Here is a 12,544-nt window from a genome sequence, read left to right on the forward strand (position 1 = left end):
GGTAATTTCTCAGCCAAGCTTGTCACTGCAGGTTGTTAGGTGCTTACTTAGAACACAGCGGATGCACAAAGTAGAGAGAAATAACCAGTAATAAAAGTACTTCTCTGAGCTTAAAATTCAACAAAACACAATTTCCTTTGGGCTCTGTGGGTGAACGCTTATCACCTTAACATTTGAGAACATACTTTGAGAAGTTTTCCCCAAGGCAAAAATGGTCACACAAGTTCAATTTCCCCCAAGTTAAATGACACCAAACAACATTTTCTGTTCAAAATGTCAGCAAGATACTCTCTAAACACGCTGCTCCCAGAAAATACAGAGCTTTGGCCATTTGTGTGAGGTAAATTCTGATACATGCTCAGATTGTGTTTACAGTGGTTCCTAGACAGCAGAAGTGGAATGTTATGTTGTTGTTTTTTTTTTACTTCAATAAGCCAATTTCGTTTCAATCTCACAGAATTTGTCAAAGGGCTGCTACTTAGTAAAGTACACTTACAGGCTACAGCTACTGGGAATATATAAGGCAGGCACATCTAGATATTTAGAGCTTGAATCTGAACAGCCTTTTTTGTTGCCATACTAATTTGAGAATATAAAATAGCATGTTACTAGCAAGTGTACTACAAAATGTATTACTCAGTACAAATTCCAGTATCATGATAATAAAAAACAGACTGTCTTTAGACAAGAGAATGTGATTTTCAATATTAAATAATAGGACCTTCTTTTACATTTCTGTGGCTTCATATCTGTGTAATCCCTCAGTTGTCCAGGTATGTTCCATATTGGTCCATGGGTGTATACTTGCTCTTATACTTGTTCTGATATAGAACAGAAGATCATTCTAAAGATTCAGGAAAGGTTCAGTTCTGTTTTGTGAATGTGACTTTTATTGTATTGATTGTATTGCTCAAATAAGTATCTAGTCTCGATATTTATTAGAATCAGATTTTGGATAATTCTGACCCTAATCAAGACTAAAATTACATCATAGATATACAGTCTAAACCAATGCTAAATTGACTCCAAAATTAGAAACAGACCTTCGGGCTCTTAAGTCTTAGGATGGTTGTTGAGTTTTAAATTTGAGGTCACAGAGAGAATATGCATTTGTAGTGAAAATGATGTGTGATAGAAATTTAGATTGTGGAAAGATTTCTCTCATTCTGTCTTTGTGTAAATGAATGTGATTTCTACCTGAGACCAGACCCCCACAGCAAAATATTGATTATGACTGATTACATTAAAATAGTGATTAGTTTATATTTTAGAAAAAACATTTGGTCTTGTAACTAAAACTAATTTGGTTGGTTAGAAAGACCCGTCAATGTAAATACTTCTGTTCTCTTTTGCTTGCTAATCTTGTCAGGAAGTGACAAATGCAGGATGCAAATACGATCAAGCACATCCTGCCACACCTCAGTAGGAGTCGTCACCTTCTCACTTTGAAATGTATGTCTTCTGGTCATCTCAGGCTATATAAACTTGGTGCTTTGTAACATTTGGAGGAGATACTTGGGAAATGGGGCAAGATGTGGTACGGACATACTGCTGGTTGAGAGAGGCTGTTGGGCTCTGGCCAGGCCTAGGCCCTGTCCATATCTGCTGTAACAAGAATAAACTTTGGTCTATATTCCAAAAACTCACCGGGCTTCGCAAATGGATTCATTCTTTATCTTCAAGAGATACATAATTTTTTCTACAACAGATGAAAGGGACAATATGCTGAGGCCAGATATAGTAACAATACAATAAGCAGCCTGTAAAGAGTGGACAATTTACATTGAACAAAACAGTGCTTGTGCTTCCTGGATTACCTGAAAACAAACAATCCAATGTAAAGTAAATTCATGAGCAAAATTTGAATATATATTAAAAAATGAAATAAAAACAAATCACTGCAAAAAAACAGCCATTTTATTACTGTATCCAACTTCTAGCTCCAACACTCCTCACTGTATTTGGATGCAGTTTCTATGGTTACCTTCACAGTTTGTTAGTTGGGACTCTTTTCCCACACATTTCATTTCATTCAGATGTGGCTAGTATTTACTTTAAGCATTAATGTTCCCCATCTTGTCAGCATCTGTCACATCAGGATCCTTGTCCAAGGTAAGTATTGTCCAATCTAGTCCTAAGCAGTGTGTCCACGGTGACGTCCAGTGACTGCATGTTTATGTTATCTGAGATAGTCTGTGTGGGCCTGATGCAAAAAAGTAGACAAAACAACAGAAAGCATACAACCCTCCACCATCTGTAATCTAGTTTTTGATCAGATCGTCTTTTCTGCCCATACCAGTTTAAAGTTGCAAGCCCTGAAGAAACAAACATTCAAAAATAAAAAATACACAAACAAAAATCTGCATAATCTTGAGCACATGAGGCTAGCATGGCATACCTATTACACAATGGATCAGAGATCGATCGAAATGTTTTTTTTGTGTGTGCGCTGTGTTTTTTTTTTTTGGGTTTGTTTTTTTTAAGAATCCAGAGAAATGAATAGTCAATAAACTCTGCTGGTATTTTTGAGCCAATATGCAAGGCTGTCTGTTTTTTTTCCTCCCAAAGTATATAATTTAAAACTCATCCATAAACCTGTTTTACTGCAAAGTGGATAGGAGAGCAGTGTAGTGATGTTTTGTGCAGTGTCCTCTTCACACTGAAGTGAAGTTTATGCAGATTCTATGGGCATCTGGTTAGCCCAAACAAAATATCAGCCTCCGCAAGAGATTTAAGGCTGATAGCAGATATGATAAAAAGTAGAGTTGGCCATTTTTTTGCATCCCCTGGACAATTGCGACTCTAATTTTAACCAAAGTCAGAGCAGGGACTGTTTGTCTTTCAAACAGTGAAGCTCTTTACATTCTTCATTCTTGTCCTATGCTATTATTCAAGAGATTGTAAACAGCCATCAGATATGTTTGTAGAGATATCTAACTGTACAACTGTACCTGCACAATAATCTTCTTTACAAGTGAGGAAATCAGGAGTAACCTTTATAATAATCCTCAGTTTCATGAATTTGCAATTTTTCAAAATCTCATTTATTAAAAACCTAGAATTCCAGCTCTACTAAAAGTACAAATATTGGCACGATATATTATCGTTATAAGCTTTAAAAGATATGGTAAATAATAAAAACTAGTAACTCTCAAAATGATATAGCCGCAACAGCACCGTTTTTTCCATTAGAGTGTAATTTATGCAGCAAATTCTCCGATCTCCATGTTACATCAGTCGACAAACATGCTCTTTTATGTGTTGTGAGTTACAAACTGGGACAAAGGCTGTGTTCTCCTCCTGCTAAATATTTAACACAGATCAGCCCTGTTTGTTGTCACATTAGAAGATTCATCAGCTGTGAAGTGAGAGCACCGCCATTATGTTAATTTCTGCCTTTGTTTGTACATTTAATCAGGATAACAGTGCAGCTTTGATGAGGAGTTAGTGGAGCAGACAGTTTTCTGTTAACAGCTTTAATGTGGATCTGATGAACAAGGAAACCAAGGGGGGATTGGTGAGGACCTCAGTTACTGCTTGTAAGTACTAGTAGGCTAATCCTCCAGCAACGTAGTTTTGACTAAGATCCTGGCTCACAATCTAGAAACAAGGCCTACACTATGCCTTTATTTACTAGTCAAGCTTTGTTACAGTAAAAAACTAAACCAAGACCAACCCAAGCCAAATAAGGAAAATCATGAATACAATCTGCTACTTTTGTGGCTTTACTGTCCTTTCATGTTTTTTCAGATAATTGAAACACAACATTTACACTTTTATACATTTGTTAAGATGATATCGGCTGAATATCATCCACCCTATCATGACCATAGCATGAGCGTCCATATCATGACCACCCTAGCGTGAATAAAACTTATATTTTTTAGCATTAGCATTATGGAACATCCCACAATATCTTCTCCTTAATCCAACAAACTAAAGACCAACAATAAGAACAATAACACGTAATAATCAATAATGAAATGCAAACACAGGAAACTGGGATTTCCTCTGGACTCAGCAGAGCTCAGTTTTATGATGCTCCTCCATGACACCCAAAGTACACACAGTGCCAGAGCATACTGTAGCTGGCTGACCCACTCAAGTGTGGCTAATTTATGAATGCCGTGTTTCTGCTTCAAGTGAACACTCCAGCATTTTGCATAGTGACAGGGAAATATAGAACTCATTCAACTAGCAGATATAGTACATTTTAGGGAAAATAAAATATTGGACAGAGTGTTTTAGAGGCTTAAATGTCCAATAAAATAAAAGAGCTAAGTGTTCAGAGATAAAACAAAGTCTATTCTGCTTTGGGTTATTTTACATTTACTCCAATATATAGTATGTATGATGAATTCCTTCTGTGCAACTGTATTGTGCTTTGTAAATTTGTACAGCAGCAGGCCATACTGTCCTTCCAACAGAGTCGATGGCGTCTACTTAAAACTGTTTTTGTTTTTTAAACAGAAATTCTTGCTTTACTCAGTTTTGTGATCAAAACAATAACTTTTCCACAGTTGAGTTTCTCACATAATTACATCAACACAAAATCAGTTTACCTCAATGCCAGCGACAAGTCCTTAGCACAGTGAGGAAGGAAAAAAAAAAAAAAGAACATACTTTGGCTATGTGACGAATCAAATCTGAATCAGAAAGTGATCAAATTGTTCCCAGATCAGCTTGGGACTTTTAAATGGCCATGTTCCATCAGCCATGTGGCGTACAAGCTTGCTGTGTGACAAAGATTCATTTATTTTTATGTCCAATTTTCCCATGATGTTTGGGTTTCCTGCTCTCAGATAATTTAGCTATTTGTATACAATTTACAGAACCATCTCCTGCATTTGCAATTTATGCGTGTGCTAATACAGTAAACAATAAGAAGTTGACAGTGAGATTGATAACAGGTGGAAATAGTGGGAGCTATAACGGAGGCCTAGAGGCGGGCCGCATATGTTTACTCACCAAATGAACTAGAAAAAATGCTCTCTACACTAACACACAGTAGGCCACTTACCAAGCTCATATGAACAGATAGAAAAAGGTCTGAAATGATTACACATGACACTTAGGTTTAATAAGACAAAGTGCAAGCACAGCAAATAGCAGATGTAAAGCTGGCGTCTGATAGGTCGCTCAGAAATGGGTGTTATTTATGATGGGGAAACTACAGGCATCAGGGAAATTACACGCAAATGAGAATGTACTCAGATAAGTCATTTCTGTATGTAGTACTCTGTAAAATAAACATACCTAACAACAAAGAGACATCTTCATGTAAAACACGTATTTCATGAATAATTAGTACATTTTGAAAATGGCATCGACATCCTATCGTTCTACTGAGGTATTTTGTTTCACCAACCAACACAAAAGTTATCACCTCAGAGTAGGGCGATTTTGGATTTTGGAAGTGTCGATTGTTGGAAAAAGTTAAATTTACCAGCTATCAGCTATCTCAGTGTAAAAAATGTAGAATAAATGAAACGTTTGTGAATGTTTGTGTGTGCGTGTGCGTATGTATGTACGCATGTATGTATGTACACATGTATATAACTGAATATTATCACTGTTTAGTACAAAATAAAAATGTTTTTCTAACTATGTGTTAGAAAATTGGAAGACAGACATGGTGGAACATGCATCTACTGTATGAATCCATTTCAGATTCGCAAAGTTTGCAAGGGAGGTCTCACATTTAGTAAAAAGTTTTGCAAGTGAAAATAAGAAAACATTTGCATTGCATGCAGTGTCACTTATCTTTTACACAAAATTAATTAAAGAATTTGTACGCACACAAGGAAAACCAGAAAACCAGCCAAGTTCAATTTAAAAAGCTGCAAAGTTTTAGTGCGTATGCTAAATTACTACAAGCACCTGAACATCTCGTAGCCACCTGTTCACTCCTATTCGGTCATTTGAGCTGCATGTAAACTGGGACAAGAGTGGTTTGGATGGTTTTGGGGAAAGACTAGGTCTGCCACAAAAACACATTTTGAAGAGTGATACATTGCCTAAAAGGTGCATTGTGTAGCTTGTTTGGTGGAGGGTCCGTCGCCTTACTCGTCTCCATGGAGCTGTGCCTAGAATGTGGCCATTCCAGCTTGTAAAAGCCTGATCCCGTCAGATCTCAGAATCTAAGCAAGGCCGGGCCTGGTTAGAACTTAGATGGGAGACCACTGGGAAAATCAGGTGCCACGGGAGGGCAGGTGTCCTTAGGCAAGACACTTCACCCACACAGCCTCGCTTCCATATGTCTGTCCCAAGGCAACTTTGGCTACAATAGTAATTTACCACCACCAGGTATGGAGTGAAAGAATAATACTTTGTAATGCATCTTTGAGTGTCCAGAAAAGTGCGATAGAAAACCGATGCATTATGACCATCAACTTATGAATTACAGGTTACATTTGTAAAGCGACGTCCCACTCACAGCAGAATAGATGTTTAAGATATTTTTGAGAACTTAACTCTGGACAATTTAAATCAAAGTATTAACATTTCCATGGAGAGTAGTGAGTGCACCTTTAAGTAAATATAGATGATACATAACAATATGGAAACTAACTTCTGCCACCAATACTATAACCCTAAAGCAGTATTATCCCAACAAAAAAATATTCTAATTATAGTTCAAAATTTTTCAATATTGATAAGAAACACAAACTGAAAAAATACAAAATACCTACTAAAGTGTTTCATTCTGGTAACTAGAATGGGTCAAAAATTGTATTTATTCTTATTGTAGCACAGAAAAATAACAACAACAACTCTTGCTCACTAGTGCTAAAAAAAAAAATCCACGATAAATATTAACCCCCAAAAATATTGTTCCAGTATTCATGTATTGAATGATAAGTTGATATAGTAATTATTGTGATAGGCCTAGAAAAGACAAGCATTCGTTTGTTTAGCGCACTCAGATTTCTCTGTGCATGTAAATATATTGAGAACTGTTTACATTTCAATTGTTTTCCTTTCTAAGATGTAAAGAAAATATGCAACAAACTTCTCATTTGAAACGAGATGAGCTACAGTCATATCATCATTTGTAAAAACATATTTACATAAAAAGATCTTTTCTGACTGAATCTTTGATCATATCCACATTATTCCAACATTTGGATTCAACAGTCTGATGTGGACTCAATTAAAGATGATACAAATCCATATAAACATCACTGTAAAGATCTGAAGCAAAAACATGGAATAAGGACGAAGCTGCATTTTTAAGCCGCATTATTACACTGATGTCGAGATATAGCTAGGGAGGCTTTATTTGTGCGTTATGCAGTTAATTAAGATGTCTTAACAGCTCAAATATAATCTTAGACGTTTATGGTTGGAAATAGTCCCAGTGCATTCGAATTAAAGACCTATCCAATTACTTCTTATCTATCAGTGTCCGGTGGTGATATGGTTTGTATGTTTATCTATAAAACACTGTCGCATCTTAATTGAGTTTTATAATGCAAAAGATTCAGCCATAGTCCACAAAAGCACTCTTTAGATAGTTGTTCTTGAGATGTGCAAAAAAAAAAAACTCAAATCCACAACTTGTGTGTGTGGGTTAGGGCTGGGCAATATGGAGCAAAAAAATATATCTTGATATTAGAGCCCGACCGATATATCGGTTGGCTGATATTATCGGCTGATATGAGCACCTGGAGGCATATCGGCTATATGTTTGCTGATATGGGCCAATATTTCCCGTGGGCATGTTATACCTCGTTATAAAGCTTAGACTCTCTACATTATGTTAATTTAATCCAATTTACAGACAGATAAATGTCCTAATATGTGGCTCTGCATCAGTATTTATCTGCGGAGTCATTTGTCTGTGTGTGTAAGTACTGTCTCTGACACACCCCCAGAGTCACGTCACTCACGTGCGGTTGTTTACACTTGCAGACACAAATCCAAACACTGAGATTATTTTCTTTTTACAGACAATCGGTTTGAGTCTGGATTAAAAGGACTTTTATTAGTAGATGTGAGGAGGAGCCTGTATGAGCGGTGAGTGTTGGAAATATGTCGAATTTGAAGCTAGTTTTGTTTTTTCTCATTAGTTAGCTATTAGCTGCTGTAGCTCCCACACATAAAGAGGCTGTTTTCTCTTCTATTGGTCTATTGTAAAGTGATTATATTGGCCGTATATTTGTTACTGGACCTGCATTGATATGTAAATGAGCTGTGAATAGATGTGTGAATGATGATACTTGCGCATATAATTAATTACCACGGCGCGCACGTATTTACGGCTAAAGGCTAATCGTGGTAGTTTCTTTACAAGCTAGTAGTGATGGGTTGGTAGCGAACGAAATGGCTCTTAGAGCCGGCTCTTTATTGGGAGCCATGTTTTCTCTTTCTCTCACTTTTTTTCTCTTTACCCCACGTGCAGACTCGTGGTAGTTTGACAGCGGCAGCGGCTGAAAACGAAACTTTCAGAATTATGCCTATGCATAGGATAGAAAAACGTGCATGTTTGGCTGTAGTTCAGCATAAAATAAACCAGGACTAATCTTGGGCTTGAGAGGGAGAGACATAGAGACCGAGTCCCGATACTCAGTCCTGGTTCAGTTTTGGTTTAGTCCTGTTTTACACATGGGTTAGATCCGTTTTAGTCCTGGTTTAGTCCTTTTTCAGCCCTGGTTCAGTTCTAGTTTAGTCCTGCTTGCAACAAAACAATCTGAAGAGCTGCTTGGGACCCAAAAGAGCCAGCTGCTTTTAGTGACTCAAGCCAAAAGGACCAGTTCTCTAAAAAAGAACTGGAATACCCATCACTAGTAGCTAGAATGTGATGCAAAAATGCCATTAAGTCAACCTACTGTCTGTAAATATGACGTAAAGACGCAGAATAACAATAAATGTTGCCTAAATAAACCCAATTTAAAATCCACTAGAGCCAAACCTAAGTTTTTTAAACAATTCAAGATTTACAGTGAATTTTTAAATCACTAAATATATTGGCGATTATATCGGCTATCGGCAGCTCCAACGCCCATTATATCGGTTTCATATCGGCCACAACAAAATCCATATCAGTCGGGCTCTACTTGATATATGATATATATCTCGATATCTCTACAGGAAAATCCCCTAAAACTACTGCAAAAATAAATACGTCAAATTCCACAAGGTCTTTTTTATTGACGTGCAAGAGGTAGGCTGTTCATATAGGAGCAAGTGCTACAAAAAAAATCCCTAATTACATAAATAATAATTTAACTGTAAAATAAAAGATATAATACATATTGTCTTCTTTTCATTCATAAATAAAACAACTCAACTCAAGGTCATCTTTGCAATAACTCTGTTAACCGTACGATAACCATGAGCTCCTTTAGCAGAGGAACCTAGGGAGGTTCCTTATTTTAACAGATCCATGTTCCTATTCAGCAGTAAGGAGCTGTGAGGTATCCCACAAGCCACTGTGCAGATCAAACCAAATATTTCCAAACACTACTGTATAAGTTACACTGCAGCAGATTATTAATTAAAATCTTCTGCATAAATAAACTTTACATTACTAAACTTTACAACATATAAAGCATAACGACTCTAGAGACACATCAGTTCATCTGAGATTATAATTTTGTTTAATGCAGTTTTGCACACATGTGTTTACTTTTTACAGAAACAAAACTTAAAAGCGCATGGCTCATTTGCATAAACAGACGCTCCTTGTGCTGCTGATGCGGTTCAGTTTCTTTCAGACTAAAGGACACGACTCAGTGGAATATGAGTGTTCTCTCTGTGACAGAGGATGTGCTGTGTGGAAAAGGTTTGTGGTGCTAGAAGCTTTTCACTGTACCAACTTTTGGCATTCACGGCGGTAGTGAGGAGTGAATGAGACACAAGCGAGCAAAATCATGGAGTCAGGGGCGTGTACACAGAGAAGGCAAACAAGTGATGCGGCGAAATCAGAACTGAATATAAGCATTGTATTGATATATAAGATATGTCAAAAGCCATATCTTGTTTAAAAAATATCTCAATATATTTAAAATATCAAGATATCGCCCACCCCCAGTGTGGGTATAGGATTGCTGATTGCTGATGCCAAAATACAATTACATAAAGCCATTTAATTGCGCTGCTTGTGACTACTTGTAAAGATTGTTTTAAAAATAGTAAGATGGAGCTGGTCAAATTCTAATTCATCATAAACAATTAAAGTGCTTATGGTATGGTAGCTTTGCAGGTCCTTTCTGAGAGTAAAATTTGTAATATGGGTGGGTGGCAATACACTATGGAGTTCAAAGACATGATATAAAAAAAATGCATTAAAGGTGCAATGTGTAACTTTTCTGGTGAAGGGTCCATCACCTGCTTATATCGCCATGGAGATGTTATTGCTAGACCCCAAATAAATAAAAGTGCAAGTGCAGAGTAGAGACAGGACAGACCCATAAAGGACACACACACTGAGCTGCTGGCAACATGCAGGATTATGTTATTTTTACGGAAAATCGTTTTGAGTCAGGATTAAAATGACATTATTTGTGATCTAAGAGGTGCCTGTCTGAGCTGCGAGAGTTGCAGATGTGTTTAAAGGTTTTGAAGCTACTTTTCGTTCTTTCTCTTTGTTTAGCGATTATCTGCTGTAAGATACCACACAAACAGCCCAGTTTCGCTTACATTGGCCTATTGTAAAGTGACTATAGTGGCTGTACACATGTTACTGAACACGCATTGATACACACATTTATGATAAACACTAAAGACTAAGTGCTAGTTTACTTATTTTGGTTTCAAAAATGTCATTAGGTCTACTTATTGTCTTAAAATATGACTGTAAAGAGGCAAGATTACAGTAAATTTAGCCTAGATAAACCCAACTTAAAATCTAATAGAACCAAACTTAAGTTTATAATCATTTATAGACTTACAGTGAATTTTTACATCACTAAATATATATCGATTGTTATACCAGCTGTTGGCATTTTTAAAGTCTGTTTTATCGCCATCATATTGAATTTTTAAAAATCCATATTGATCAGGCCTAGTGATTGCTTTGTATAGAATGTTCCACAGACATAAAGCCAAATTACAGGTCAGATCTGTGGAAAGGTGACTCCGCTTACAATAAAGATGCTTTTTTTCCCCTCAAGGTTTAAGCAATAAATATATGAATATTAGAGCCCGACCCGTCACTTCACTCACGTGCTATTGTTTACACCCGCAGCGGTGCGCAACACTGAGATTATATTCTTTTTACGGACAATCGGTTTGAGTCTGGATTAAAAGGACTTTTATTAGTGCAGACTTGTGATGTGAGGAGGAGCCTGTGTGAGCGGTGAGTGTTGGAAATACATCGACTTTGAAGCTAGTTTTGGCTATTTGTTATTAGTGATTAGCTGCTGTAGCTCCAACACATAAACAGGCTGTTTTCTATTGGCATATTGTAAAGTGACTATATTGGCCGTTTATTTGCTATGATTGATATGTAAATGAGCTGTGAATAGACGTGTGAATGATCCACATTTGTGCATATAATTAATTACTAATTACTGCTATTACTAATTAATAGCTGTAGTTTCTTTACTAGCTAGGAGTTATGGAGTTATGGGTCAGTCGCGATCGAAGCGGCTCTTAGAGTCGGCTCTTTGAAGCGAACAACGGGAGCATGTTTCTTATTGGGAGCCGTGTTTTCTTTTTTTGCTCACTTTTTCTCTTCAAGCCGCTTGTAGACCAGTAGTTTGACAGCAGCTGCAGCTGAAAACGAAACTTTCAGATATCTGCGTGTGCAAAGAAAAAAAAAAAAGTGCATATTTGGCTGCAGTTCAGCATAAAATGAATAAACCAGATCTAATCTTGGGCTGGAGTGAGGGAGAGCCCGAGTCCCGACACTCAGTCCTGCTTCAGTTCTGGTTTAGTCCTGTTTTACACATGGTTTAAATCAGTTTTAGTCCTGGTTTAGTCCTTTTTCAGTCCTGGTTCAGTTTTGGTTTAGACCTGCTTGCAACAAAACAATCTCAAGAGTCGCTTGGGAGCCGAAAGAGCCAGCTGCTTTAGTGAGCCAAGCCAAAAGAGCCGGTTCTCAAAAAAAAAAAAACTGGAATACCCATCACTAGTAGCTAGAATGTGATGCAAAAATGCCATTAGGCCAATCTACTGTATGTAAATATGACGTAAAGAGTCAGAATAACAATAAATGTTGCCTAAATAAACCCAATTTAGAATCCACTAGAGCCAAACCTAAGTTTTTTAAACAATTCAAGATTTACAGTGAATTTTTACATCACTAAATATATCAGCTATTGGCAGCTCCAACTCCCATTATATCAGTTTCATATCAGCCACAACAAAATCCATATCGGTCGGGCTCTAATGAATATGAATAAATATGACTCTATATCTGAAAAGTTACAAAATGCACCTTTAATGAATCACTCTTGTAGCATTACTCTATGGATTAGATATTGGACATGCTTAGGAGTAAGTAAAACCATACATTTAGACATTCCCATTAGAAACTACTAACAGCACTGACTGTTTTAAGCACAAACCCATTTCCTCAGTACTGAAAAGTCAAACC

General features: G+C 36.9%; 1 protein-coding gene and 1 pseudogene across 1 annotated transcript in view; one reads left to right on the plus strand and one right to left on the minus strand.

Moving 5' to 3' along the window:
* stt3b (STT3 oligosaccharyltransferase complex catalytic subunit B) overlaps nt 1-12,544 on the minus strand; it is a 64,616-nt gene that overhangs the window by 38,955 nt on the left and 13,117 nt on the right. The gene's annotated exons all lie outside the window — the stretch shown is intronic.
* On the plus strand, nt 6,090-6,207 carry LOC129411950 (5S ribosomal RNA; annotated as a pseudogene).

The sequence above is a fragment of the Boleophthalmus pectinirostris genome, unplaced genomic scaffold (assembly GCF_026225935.1).
Source record: "Boleophthalmus pectinirostris isolate CB_2022bp ecotype Guang Dong unplaced genomic scaffold, ASM2622593v1 HiC_scaffold_6, whole genome shotgun sequence".
In the NCBI taxonomy this organism is placed as follows: domain Eukaryota; kingdom Metazoa; phylum Chordata; class Actinopteri; order Gobiiformes; family Gobiidae; genus Boleophthalmus; species Boleophthalmus pectinirostris.